Consider the following 15,247-nt stretch of genomic DNA (forward strand, 5'->3'; position numbering starts at 1 on the left):
CACTGAACTTGAGAGTACCGAGTTTTCCGAGTCGCGTAAACATTCTTTACTTCATCGGTTTCAGTTTCTGCAGGAGGGTCACCTAGCGGTGCATCAAGCACATATTGCAGATTTCCGCCATTGAGGAAGATCCTCACATGACGGAACCCGATCAGTGAAGTTGCTACCGTTGCTCTTAAGCTTTTCTTTCTCTAGGAACTGGTTAAAATTGATTGAGGACGCCATATCTACAACATATTTGCAATAGTTTAGACTAATGTTTATGACAAATTGAGTTCAAATTTTAATTCAATATAATTAAAAACTAGGTGAACTCCCACTCAAAAACAATATCCCTCGCATTGTCTTAGTGATCACATGAACCAAATCCACCACACCAAGTCCGATCATCACGAGACAAGATGTAACTTCAATGGCGAATACTCAAAGTGTTCATCATATCAATCATATGATTCATGCTCTACCTTTCGGTATCACGTGTTCCGAGACCATGTCTGTACATGCTAGGCTCGTCAAGGCCACCTTAGTATCCGCATGTGCAAAACTAGCTTGCACCCGTTGTATGCACTTGTTGATTCTATCACACCCGATCATCACGAGATGCTTCGAAACGACAAGTCTTGGCAATGGTGCTACTAAGGATGAACACTTTATTATCTTGATATTTTAGTGAGAGGGATCATCTTATAATGCTACCGTTGCGATCTAAGCAAAATAAGATGCATAAAAGGATTAACATCACATGCAGTTCATATGTGATATGATATGGCCCTTTTGTCTTTGTGCCTTTGATCTTCATCTCCAAAGCACGGTCATGATCTCCATCATCTTCGGGCATGATCTCCATCATCGTCGGCGTAGCGTCAAGGTCAATGGCGCCGTCTTCATGATTGTCCTCCATGTAGCAACTATTACACCTACTTTGAAATACTACTCAACATGAAATTTAAAGACAACCATAAGGCTCCTGCCGGTTGCCACAATACAATAATGATCATCTCATACATAGTCATCATCACATTATGGCCATATCACATCACCAAACCCTGCAAAAACAAGTTAGACGTTCTCTAATTTGGTTTGCATATTTTACGTGGTTTAGGGTTTTCGAGTGAGATCCAATCTACCTACGAACATGAACCACAACGGTGATACTAGTGTTGTCAATAGAAGAGTAAATTGAATCTTTACTATAGTAGGAGAGACAGACACCCGCAAAGCCTCTTATGCAATACAAGTTGCATGTCGAACGAGGAACAAGTCTCATGAACGCGGTCATGTAAAGTTAGTCCGAGCCGCTTCATCCCACTATGCCATAAAGATGCAAAGTACTCAACTAAAGATAACAAGAGCATCAACGCCCACGAAACCATTGTGTTCTACTCGTGCAACCATCTATGCATAGACACGGCTCTGATACCACTGTAGGATAACGTTGCATAGAAAACAAAAAATTTCCTACCGCGAACACGAAATCCAAGCCAAGATGCAATCTAGAAGACGGTAGCAACGAGGGGATTATCGAGTCTCAGCCTTGAAGAGATTCCAAAGCCTACAAGATGAGGCTCTTGTTGCTGCGGTAGACGTTCACTTGCCGCTTGCAAAAGCGCGTAGAAGATCTTGATCACGGCGCCACGAACGGGCAGCACCTCCGTACTCGGTCACACGTTCGGTTGTTGATGAAGACGACGTCCACCTCCCGTTCCAGCAGGCAGCGGAAGTAGTAGCTCCTCTTGAATCCGACAGCACGACGGCGTGGTGTCGGTGGCGGTGGAGAACTCGGCGGAGCTTCGCTAAAGCACGCGGGAGCTATGGAGGTGAGGGGGGCGGCTAGGGTTTGGGAGGGGGTGGCCGGCCACTCAAGGGGGGCGGCCAGGTTGTGGTCTTGGGGTGGTCGGCCCCCTCCCCTTGGCCCCTCATTATATAGGTGGAAGCCCCAAGTGTTGGACTACAAGTCTCCGAATAAGACCCGAACCCAAAACCTTCCATGTGATAGGGAAACCTACCCAAGGTGGGAATCCCACTTGGGTGGGATTCCCCCCTTCCATGTGGGGGGGTGGCCGGCCCCCATAGGGGGAGTCCACTTGGGACTCCTCCCCCACTAGGGTTGGCCGGCCATGGAGGTGGAGTCCCTCCGGGACTCCACCTTCCATGGTGGTTTCTTCCGGACTTTTCTAGAACCTTCTAGAACCTTCCATAGAACCTTCCGCATCATTTTAATTCACATAAAATGACATCCTATATATGAATCTTATTCTCCGGACCATTCCGGAACTCCTCGTGATGTCCGGGATCTCATCCGGGACTCCGAACAAATATTCGAACTCCATTCCATATTCAAGTTCTACCATTTCAACATCCAACTTTAAGTGTGTCACCCTACGGTTCGCGAACTATGCGGACATGGTTGAGTACTCACTCCAACCAATAACCAATAGCGGGATCTGGAGATCCATAATGGCTCCCACATATTCAACGATGACTTTAGTGATCGAATGAACCATTCACATACAATACTAATTCCCTTTGTCACGCGATATTTTACTTGTCCGAGGTTTGATCTTCGGTATCACTCTATACCTTGTTCAACCTCGTCTCCTGACAAGTACTCTTTACTCGTACCGTGGTATGTGGTCTCTTTATGAACTTATTCATATGCTTGCAAGACATTAGACGACATTCCACCGAGAGGGCCCAGAGTATATCTATCCGTCATCGGGATGGACAAATCCCACTGTTGATCCATATGCCTCAACTCATACTTTCCGGATACTTAATCCCACCTTTATAACCACCCATTTACGCAATGGCGTTTGGTGTATGATGACCCACAAGTATAGGGGATCGCAGCAGTCTTCGCGGGTAGTATAACCCAATTTATTGATTCGACACAAGGGGAGACAAAGAACACTTGGAAGCCTTAACAGCGGAGTTGTCAATTCAGCTGCACCTGGAAACAGACTTGCTCGCAAGAGTTTATCGATAATGTGATTTTTACAGCGGTAGCAGAAGTGAAAAAACATCAGAGTAACAAAGACAGCAGTAGTGATTATAGTAAACAGCAGGATTAAAATACTGTAGGCACGGGGACGGATGAACGGGCGTTGCATGGATGAGAGAAACTCATGTAACAATCATAGCAGGGCATTTGCAGATAATAATAAAACGGTGTCCAAGTACAAAGCAATCAATAGGCATGTGTTCCAATTATAGTCGTACGTGCTCGCAATGAGAAACTTGCACAACATCTTTTGTCCTACCAGCCGGTGGCAGCCGGGCCTCAAGGGAAACTACTGGATATTAAGGTACTCCTTTTAATAGAGTACCGGAGCAAAGCATTAACACTCCGTGAACACATGTGATCCTCACATCGCTACCATTCCCTCCGGTTGTCCCGATTTCTGTCACTTCGGGGCCATCGGTTCCGGACAGCGACATGTGTATACAACTTGCAGGTAAGATCAATAAACAATGAATATCATGATGAAACAATAACATGTTCAGATCTGAGATCATGGCACTCGGGCCCTAGTGACAAGCATTAAGTATAACAAGTTGCAACAATATCATCAAAGTACCAATTACGGACACTAGGCACTATGCCCTAACAATCTTATGCTATTTACATGACCAATCTCATCCAATCCCTACCATCCCCTTCGGCCTACAGCGGGGGAATTACTCACACATGGATGGGGGAAGCATGGCTGGTTGATGGAGAGGCGTTGGCGGTGATGATGGCGATGATCTCCTCCAATTCCCCGTCCCGGCGGAGTGCCAGAACGGAGACTTCTGGCTCCCGAGACGGAGTTTCGCGATGTGGCGGCGTTCTGGAGGCTTTCTGGCGACTTCGACTTCTCCCCGTGCGTTTTTAGGTCGAGGCCGATAAATAGTCCGAAGGAGGGCGTCGGAGGCCGGCCGAGGGGGCCACACCATAGGGCCGCGAGGGCCCCCCTAGGCCGCGCCGCCTTATGGTGTGGGGCCCTCGGGCCTCCACCTTACTTGACCTTCTGGCTCCGTCAGTATTCTGGAAAAATAGGGCCTTCTGCATAAATTCCGAGGATTTTCCCGAAAGTTGGATTTCTGCACAAAAACGAGACACCAAAACAGTTCTGCTGAAAACAGCGTTAGTCCGTGTTAGTTGTATCCAAAATACACAAATTAGAGGCAAAACAATAGCAAAAGTGTTCGGGAAAGTAGATACGTTTTGGACGTATCAACTCCCCCCAAGCTTAGCTTATTGCTTGTCCTCAAGCAATTCAGTTAACAACTGAGCGATAAAAGAACTTTCACGAACACATTTGCTCATATGATGTATATATTCTCATGCTATGGCTAATACTTAAGTAGTTCATAGTGAGATACATGCAAATAAGATCATCTAACAGCTATGTCAATCATGAAGAGGTACCAACAATTAATAATAAGCATCATGAATCATGTATGTAAGCAGGATTGCAATGTTCATAAGAGAGTATGATAAAGTGGTATCTCGCTTGCCCGTATTTGATCGGCAAAACATAAATGCCCAGGCACCTCTGAAGTTCATAGAAAGACTAGAAGTAGTGATTGTCAAAAATAAAAGCATCAAAGTTATACCACAATCAATCATATTTTGAGACAAGCATATTATACTAAGAATGACAGTTGTGCTCTCAAGATAGTGCTCAAAGAAATAATGGAGACACAACATAGAAGTAAAAGATTGACCCTTCGCAGAGGGAAGCAGGGATTAACATGCGCTAGAGCTTTTCATTTTTGAAATCAGGAGTAAAATCATTTTGAGAGGTGTTTGTTGTTGTCAACGAATGGTAATGGGTACACCAACTACCTCGCCAACCGGACTTTCAAGAGCGGCTCCCATGAATTATTTGCATATTTATATGGCACTCCTTCCAACCTTTCTTACACAAACCATGGCTAACCGAATCCTCGGGTGCCTGCCAACAATCACATGCCATGAAGGAGTGTCTTTTTATTTTAGTTTTATTATGATGATGACACTCCCCCCAACCTTTGCTTACACAAGCCATGGCTAACCGAATCCTTCGGGTGCCGTCCATCAATCACAAACCATGGAGGAGTGTCTATTTAAGTTAATTAATTTGGGACTGGGAATCCCGTTGCCAGCTCTTTTTGCAAAATTATTGGATAAGCGGATGTGCCACTAGTCCATGTGAGAGTCCGTCAAAAGTAAATGACAAGGTTGAAAGCTAAACACCACATACTTCCTCATGAGCTATGAAACATAAACACAAATTGAGAAGCATTTTGAAGGTTTTAAAGGTAGCACATGAGAATTTACTTGGAATGGTTTGAAATGCCATGCATAGGTATTTATGGTGGACACTCTGGAATAACTTGGTTTTCATGTGTTTGGAAGCACGAGCAGCGTTCCCGCTCAGTACAAGTGAAGGCTAGCAATAGACTAGGGAGCGACAAATCAAGAGAGCAAAGAATCGTCATAATCATGCTTGCGGCAAAATAAATTAACGGAGGCATAAAAGTGATACAAGAACTCTGAAGCAATATAGATCATCGAGGCTTAATTGACTTTTTGTTCAGTCATATGCATGCGTGAGCATGTGCCAAGTCGATATAAATGAATTATTCAGAGGAGGATACCACAATGCCATACCTACTTATGAATAAAACAATGCGAGCAAATATCCATGACATGCTACTCAAATTAATAAATTGGAGCTAAACATGAGAGATCATGAACTACTAGACTTTCTCAAATAACATGTACCTCACATGAACCAACTAAGCATGCTCACATGGATGAGTATATGTACAAAAATGAAAACAAATAGAGTTCATACCAGCCTCTCACCACAATCAGATTGTCGTAGATCGTCATTATTGCCTTTTCACTTGTGTAGCTTGGATAATATGAAATGAAAACCACGCTCCAGCCACCGAAGACCATTGAACTCATAAAGAAATTTTACAAAACCAAAGAAGAACAGCAAATATTTTTGGTGTTTTCGAATTAGAAACAAGAACAAAAGGAAACAAGCAAACAAAGCAAAATCTTTTTGGGTTTTCTTGTAGCAAACTAGCAATAGCAAATAAAGCGAAACAAATGCAAGAAACCAAAGCAAACAAATTATGAGGAGAAACAACAGAAATATTTTTGGTCTTTTTGTGTTTTGGAAAGGTAACAAAGCAAAAACAAGAAATAGCAAACTAGAAGAAACACAGAAAAGCGAGATGGCAGAAATCTGCCAAAACCTGACAGCAGTACAGAAATCGATTTTTACAAAAATCTTACGTTGCTCAGCTCGAAAAGTGTTCAACTAATGAAAGTTAGATAACAACCTGGAGAACCTGCACAAAAATTGGCAGCTCAAAATAACGTTCTGGCTGTGCGCACGAATTTTTCTAGTAACAGTCCAGAATCTGTTTTCAGGCAGCACTTCCCCAAATATCATCTACCTCTCGTTAGAAAATCACTCAAAGAGACTAAACAAGTATGTGCAAGTATCCAGCAACCATAATATGCAAAGAATGAGTGATGCCGGTATACCTCCCCCCAAGCTTAGGCTTTTGGCCTAAGTGGAGTTCAATCCCATCGAGACCATGAGGTAGTATCTCCGTAGTACGACGAAGATGGATCATATTCCGGGCATGTGCTAGAAGAAGCACCCGGATACGTGACGGTGTAGTCGTGGGAGGCCTCGGCGTCCTCGGAGTCATGCTGCTGGTGGAAGTCTTGTATCTTCATATGTTCGTCCACCTCCTCCTTAGTGCACGACCATGATTGCCTGTCAATACTGAATAAACCTGGTTGGGGAAGAGGGATTTCCTTCTCATCCCCGTCAGCAAACAACATTCTATAGACCATATTGTCTAAAGTAGAATCAGTGGTAACAAAATGATGACTCTTCATAGCAACAATATCGAGTCTCCTAGGGGTCAATGGCACATCATTAGGATCAAGAGGAAGTCTTAAATATGTTAAAACTCGCAATGCAATAGTTCCTCCAAAAATAGGCCCCCTATTAGACAGGCGGCGAGCAATAAGAGAACCAAGGTGATAAGATGTCCGACCAGTAAGTGCAATATTCAAGAAAGCAAGATGGTAACTAGAAATATTGCTAGTGTTCTCCCTACCAAGAATGCTAGTAGCAATGTAATATGCAAAATACTTAATGGCGGGGAGTTGAATGTTCCTTATCTTGCCACGCTGAATGGTGCGACAATCATCATCGGTAATCCCTCGATAGAGCTCCAACAAGTCCCGGGGGTTGTCATCAATCCTACTTGCTGTACCTACAGGGGCAATATCCAATGCACGACAAAAATCTTCCAATTCCATAGTAACAGGATTACCATAGATCTTGAATGCAACTGTCGGCTCGTATTGCTTGTTGTTGAACCTGAAGCTCTCGACGAAAATTTTGGTGAGCATATAGTATTGCTCTCTTTCGTCTTACACGTAGGTGGTTAAGCCCGCCCTATTGACAAGGGTGAAGAAATCATCCAATATCCCTGCATTTCTCAGAAAATCATAGCATGAAAAAGATGAAGCATTAGGAACCCCGTTGTCCTCTTCGGGCGCGAAGCTAGGCGCGATGATATCCTCATTGTACGATCGCCTAAGCCGGGTGGCGGCCCTAGAAGGCCTCCCGGTGCTGGTTGTTCCTTTCTTGAACAACTCTCCAAAGTTGAACTTCTTCATCTCTTCTCTGAAATTTTCAACAAGTGATATAAAATTTGATTTGATGACATATAATCAAGGGGAACTACTATAGGAACTTGCTAGAGTACTAATCATGCATCAAAACTAGTTTATACAACTTAGAACAAGCATGCAAGCTCACTAAACATGTTACCTACAGCAGCAAAATATTCAAGATATACTCAACCAAACAAAATTCTATTTGGATAGGCGGAGGAGTCACATACCGGAGAGCAAATGTGCCAAATTTCAGACAGAAATCTGGGCTGAGCAAAGAGATCGAAAAATCCTGAGCTCTTGAGCAAAAACGCGAGTGAGAGAAAGCTGGTTCGAGTTTTTTTCGGGAGAGAGAAGGTGCTGGGAGAAAGAGATGAGATAGTGGGGCAAGGAGGGGCCCACACCACAGGGTGGCGCGCCCCCCTCCTTGGCCGCGCCGGCCTGTGGTGTGGCACCCTGTGGTGCCCCACAGGTCATCCTCTGGTGCTCCCAGGTGCCTCGTCGAAAAATAGGACCAACGGTATAATTTTTGTGAATTTTTGAAAACTTTGAAAAATACACATTTCTGGGTATTAAGTTTATTATTACTGGCCAGGAAAAATTTTGAAATCTCCAATTAACTAAGGAACTTTGCAAATTAAAAGTGCTACAGCAACTAGAGCAAGTGGAGGAAGAAGGAGATGTTGTTTACCTCCTCTATGCATATAAAAAAGTATTTGTTAACAAGGTTGATCAGGTCTTGCCACCAAATAAATTTTACATAGCATAAGAAGAAATAAACCTCAAATCAATCATGTTACCTTGAATTGTATTGATATGGATCCAATCACGAGAGTTTGATATTCTTCTTTAGGCTCATATATAGGACAATCAATAGTTCCCACTTTGATAGTTCTCACATTAGAAATAGTATTAACTCCACACGCTTTCTCAATCCTCTTGGGAAAATAAACGGTATGCTCCCTATCATCAACATTGAAAGTAACCTTTCCTTTATTGCAATCAATAACAGCCCCTGCGGTGTTAAGAAAAGGTCTCCCAAGAATAATAGACATATTATCATCTTCGAGCATTTCCAACACAACAAAATCAGTTAATATCAAGCGATTAGTAGGAACTTGAACAGGAACATCCTCACATATACCAACAGGAATAGCAGTAGATTTATCAGCCATTTGCAAAGATATGTCAGTAGGTATCAACTTGTCTAAGTAAAGTCTCTTATAAAGAGAAAAAGGCATAACACTAACACCGGCTCCCAAGTCACATAGAGCAGTTTTAACATAATTATTCTTAATAGAACAAGGAATAGTAGGTATACCTGGGTCGCCCAACTTCTTTGGCACTTTGCCATTGAAAGAGTAATTAGCAAGCATAGTGGAAATTTCCTCATTGGGGATTTTCCTTTTGTTAGTAACAATATCTTTCATATACTTTGAATAAGGAGGCAATTTAATAGCATCAGTCAAAGGGATTTGCAAGAATAAAGGTTTCATCCAATCACAAAATTTATTATAGTGTTCTTCTTCCTTTGATTTTAGTTTCTTAGCAGGAAAAGGCATTTGCTTTTGCACCCAAGGTTCTCTTTCATTACCATGTTTCTCAGCAATAAAATCTTCTTTAGTATACTTTTTATTTTTAGCATGCTTTTCGGGTTCATCTTCTACCTCTTCTTTATCAGAAGCATCCTTCTTATCATTATCTTTATCATGTTCATTACCACTTTCAGTTTCAGCATCAGAAATAGAAATACTATTAGGATCATTAGCAGGTTCAGAGGATTCTACAACATTTTTATGTTTCTTCTTCTTTTTCTTCTTAGAATGAGCACTAGGTTCAATTCGTTGAGAATCTTGTTCAATTCTTTTGGGATGCCCTTCAGGATATAGAGGATCCTGGGTAGAGACACCACCTCTAGTTGTTACTTCATAAGCATGTTTTTCTTTAGAATTATTCCCCAACAAGTCATTTTGCACTTTAGTGAGTTGATCAATTTGAGTTTGAACCATATGAAAATGTTTAACAAGCATCTTAACATCATTGGAGGTTCTCTCTACAATATCATGCAATTCACTAATAGCTCGAGAATTTTCCATTAAATGATTCTCTACTCTCATATTAAAATTTTCTTGCTTAACAATATAATTATCAAACTCATCTAAGCATTGTGCAGGAGGTTTCGAATACGGAATATCTTCCCTAGTAAAGCGTTGAAGGGAGTTTACCTCAATCATGGATGAAGGGGGAATTATCTCACATATATCTTCTATGGGAGGAAGATTCTTCACATCTTCAGATTTAATACCCTTCTCCTTGAGAGACTTCTTGGCTTCCCTCATATCTTCATCATTCAATTTAATTAAACCCCTCTTCTTTAATATTGGCGTTGGAGTTGGTTCAGGCGTAGTCCAATCGTCATGATTCCGGCCTATTTTAGCCAATAATTCTTCAAATAAATGCTGGAGTTCTTTTCTGAAAACACAACCAGCACAACTATCCAGGTATGCCCTAGACTCAATGGTTAGTCCACTATAAAATATATCAAGTAAATCATGCTTTTCCAAATCATGGTCGCCGAGCTCTAATAAGAGAGCAAAATCTCGCCCAAGCCTCAGGCAATTTCTCTCCATCTTCCTGGTCAAAATTATAAATTCTCTGCAAAGCAATATGTTGAGCACTAGCAGGAAAGTATTTACGGAAGAAAACATCAAGCAATTCTTTTGGACTTTTAATAGAATTAGGTGGCAAACTATTATACCAAGTTTTAGCGTCATCCTTTAATGAGAATGGAAATATTTTAGCAACAAAGTAAGTACGCATCTTGACATCATCAGAAAACAAGCTACTTAGAGTAGATAACTCAATCATGTGTTCAACAGCACTTTCTTTTTCAGTACCACAAAAGGGTGTTTTCTCAACAATAGCTATATGAGATAGATCAAGAGAAAAATCATAATCTTTATCCTTAATGTTTATAGGAGATGTGGCAAACTTAGGATCAGGAGACAGTTTATATCTAACAGCATGTTCTGCAAGCAACTTTTTAATTTTTCTTGCATCAGTAGTAGCATTGCATTTTTCAATAAAATCATCATTAAGCTCCACATAATCTTCATCAGGATCATCACTAAAATAATCAAGTTCAGGTGAATTAACAGGTGTAGTAGCATTTTCATTAGGAGTTTCAGCATTTTCAATTTGTCTAGACCTAGCAATTGTAGCATCTAGAAAGGATCCCAACGAACCACTATCATCAAGCACAGCAGAAACATTATCAATATTATGAGAGTTTTCAGATTCAGCAGACGTACCAGCTTGTGGCGGTGAAACAAGTTGACTTATCATAGATGGTGAATCAAGTGTAGCGGAGGTACTCAGAATTGTACCTTTTCTTGTAGTGGATGGTAATATGGCGACTTTAGAATCGTGAGGTTTACCCATGATGGAGAATTTGCAGCGAACAATATCAATCCAAGTGAACTTCCAAATAAAGCTATGCTCCCCGGCAACGGCGCCAGAAAACAGTCTTGATGACCCACAAGTATAGGGGATCGCAGCAGTCTTCGCGGGTAGTATAACCCAATTTATTGATTCGACACAAGGGGAGACAAAGAACACTTGGAAGCCTTAACAGCGGAGTTGTCAATTCAGCTGCACCTGGAAACAGACTTGCTCGCAAGAGTTTATCAAGAGGTAACAGTTTTACGCAGTAGCGATAGTGAAATAACAAAGCACAGAGTAACAAAGACAGCAGTAGTGATTATAGTAAACAGCAGGATTAAAATACTGTAGGCACGGGGACGGATGAACGGGCGTTGCATGGATGAGAGAAACTCATGTAACAATCATAGCAGGGCATTTGCAGATAATAATAAAACGGTGTCCAAGTACAAAGCAATCAATAGGCATGTGTTCCAATTATAGTCGTACGTGCTCGCAATGAGAAACTTGCACAACATCTTTTGTCCTACCAGCCGGTGGCAGCCGGGCCTCAAGGGAAACTACTGGATATTAAGGTACTCCTTTTAATAGAGTACCGGAGCAAAGCATTAACACTCCGTGAACACATGTGATCCTCACATCGCTACCATTCCCTCCGGTTGTCCCGATTTCTGTCACTTCGGGGCCATCGGTTCCGGACAGCGACATGTGTATACAACTTGCAGGTAAGATCAATAAACAATGAATATCATGATGAAACAATAACATGTTCAGATCTGAGATCATGGCACTCGGGCCCTAGTGACAAGCATTAAGTATAACAAGTTGCAACAATATCATCAAAGTACCAATTACGGACACTAGGCACTATGCCCTAACAATCTTATGCTATTTACATGACCAATCTCATCCAATCCCTACCATCCCCTTCGGCCTACAGCGGGGGAATTACTCACACATGGATGGGGGAAGCATGGCTGGTTGATGGAGAGGCGTTGGCGGTGATGATGGTGATGATCTCCTCCAATTCCCCGTCCCGGCGGAGTGCCAGAACGGAGACTTCTGGCTCCCGAGATGGAGTTTCGCGATGTGGCGGCGTTCTGGAGGCTTTCTGGCGACTTCGACTTCTCCCCGTGCGTTTTTAGGTCGAGGCCGATAAATAGTCCGAAGGAGGGCGTCGGAGGCCGGCCGAGGGGGCCACACCATAGGGCCGCACGGGCCCCCCCTAGGCCGCGCCGCCTTATGGTGTGGGGCCCTCGGGCCTCCACCTTACTTGACCTTCTGGCTCCGCCGATTCGGAAAAATAGGGCCTTCTGCATAAATTCCGAGGATTTTCCCGAAAGTTGGATTTCTGCACAAAAACGAGACACCAGAACAGTTCTGCTGAAAATAGCGTTAGTCCGTGTTAGTTGTATCCAAAATACACAAATTAGAGGCAAAACAATAGCAAAAGTGTTCGGGAAAGTAGATACGTTTTGGACGTATCAGTGTAATCAAAGTACCTTTCCGGTATAAGTGATTTACATGATCTCATGGTCATGAGGACTAGGTAACTATGTATCGAAAGCTTATAGCAAATAACTTAATGACGAGATCTTATGCTACGCTTAATTGGGTGTGTCCATTACATCATTCATATAATGAAATAACCTTGTTATTAATAACATCCAATGTTCATGATTATGAAACTAATCATCCATTAATCAACAAGCTAGCTTAAGAGGCATACTAGGGACTTCTTGTTGTCTACATATCACACATGTACTAATGTTTCGGTTAATACAATTATAGCATGGTATATAAACATTTATCATAAACATAAAGATATATAATAACCACTTTTATTATTGCCTCTTGGGCATATCTCCAACATCTTCAACACAAGAGCTGATACAATAGCTGCTGCCATCCATTTAAGAAAGGAAATAATGGATAACATTCAATCAAGCTTTTATCTTTAGAGAAATTTCCTTGGATATCTACTAACCCTTGCATCTCCTCCATCAACTAGATGTCTTCTCTTAGGTTAAACAACGTACTGTCCTAGTTGTTGATCAAATCCTTATCCCAATAAACTTCCCGAAAGAAAACTTCAATCTGAGAGAAGATGAATGTTTCCTCTCTTTCACATAGTTGAATGCTTTACCATTTGAGGTTTAGTACATTTGCAGTCATAGGGTTCTGAACCCGATTCTCTTTATGAATCCACCTTTAGTGATATTTAGGGTTCTGTCCTTTCATTGTTTGCGCACTTAATCTAGTTGACTCTACATACCTCACTTGGTGAATGCTATGGTTGATATGAAAGGTTGTCATATGTGTTTAGGCATTCTCATTTGGAAAGGACGCATATAATGGTCTAGGAAAAATGGCTTGGTTGGTTATAAAAACCTCAAATCCGAATGCACGTAGAGGCATACTCCCATGCGTAAAAAGTATGTAGAAGCTCAAAGGAAGGAAAAGAGGCTAGTAACCACAGATGGATGTTGGTAACCTATTTATTCAAGCATTATCAAGGGACAATGAAAATTCATAGAGAAACACTAACATAAAAGTATTTGGGACTGACTGGATGCATTACTAACCAACACTTCGATCATCTAGTGGAGAGGTCATGGTCAGGGCTACATTGATGGTGTGAGAAGCAACTATCTTGTGCATGGAGAGAGATTTTGTTGAAATAAATTATTAAGGCACTACCTATCAATTCAATGAGCTGCTTCGAGCTCATAAAAGGTTTGTGCAAAAAAAGATCATGACAATCATGCCAAAAATAATCGTGGGCTGAATCACTTGATAAAAGAGGGCTGCATTGGAAAGCTTGGGAGAAGATATCATATCCAAAGGAGATCATATGAATGGGTTTTTCTCACCTACAACTGCTCAATGATGCCATACTAATAAAATAGTCAGGGAGATTATTGGAGAGACATAATAGCTTGTGTGCTACAGGGTACTGAAAGGAAGGTACTATCCAGATGGTGATGTACTTAATGCTCATTGACCAAACAACGCATCTCGCTGGCTTGAAGGGAAATTAACAAAGGAATGAGGTATTGGAAAAGGGTTTAATAAGAAGGACCGGAGATGGATCAACTTTGCAAATCTAGCATGATCGATGGATCGATTGGACACACATGGTGCACCCAATGCGCATATTAGTACAAAGTGGAAGTTTTTTTTAAAATGAAGAAAACAGATTTGTGTCATTTGATTAAGTAAGGATAATAGTCATGACATGACAAGGTACCGAACCAAAAGTTGCAAAATGGGTCACTCTCCCACTTTTGCACGACTCAAATTCTTAACACCCACCAAGATGCAATGCTTGAACTCGTTCTTTGTAGTATCTAGTAGAATTTTTGTAGGGGCGGACTTGTTTTGGAAGACCCTTGTGTTTCTTTCATTCCTAATCGTCTAACAAGTGAGCAGGGTGATGGATGCCATAGCTTTGTGGTTGGATGTCGCTTTGCAAGTCATAAAATCCCACCAATCCTCAATTGAGAGCTCATTGGACCACTCATGGTTCGGATGCAAGGGATTCCAAGCCATGCCTTGATCATATTCTAAAGACTTTTGGTGAAACGGCAATGGAAGAAGAGATGTGTCGCCGACTCTTGAGTGTGCTTGCATAGTGGGAAAAACCTGGAATTACTCAAACCTATTTTGTCAAGGTGCCCGCCATCCAAAGTCTATTGTGGACAGTTAGCCAAGCAAAGAAATTGATTTTTTGGTGGCGCCCAAGCATTCCAAAACATTTTTTTGTGAGAAGTAGTAGTGGCTCCAAAGAATTGAGTGTTGCATGCCGAAGTTGTAGGATACGCCCCATTCGAAGTTAGCATCCAAACAATAAAGTCCTCCACCTCATGCCTAAGTTGAGCGGTATTGAGCTCCAACCAAAGTTGGATATATTGTTGAATGTGAGGGATGGTTACAATTGCATCCATCTTGATTTTGGATATCCACGCATTGTTTTGCAAGGCTTGTCTCACTTTCCATTTTTTTCATTATGGAAGTTCCATAGATAAGGGGAACTATTTCTTTAGGGGCTTCTACCATTGAGCCAATGGGCTTTTCAAAAGGGGGCAATACCACCAATGCATATGGTGATAGCAGTGGAGG

The sequence above is a fragment of the Lolium perenne genome, chromosome 4 (genome assembly GCF_019359855.2).
Source record: "Lolium perenne isolate Kyuss_39 chromosome 4, Kyuss_2.0, whole genome shotgun sequence".
NCBI lineage: Eukaryota > Viridiplantae > Streptophyta > Magnoliopsida > Poales > Poaceae > Lolium > Lolium perenne.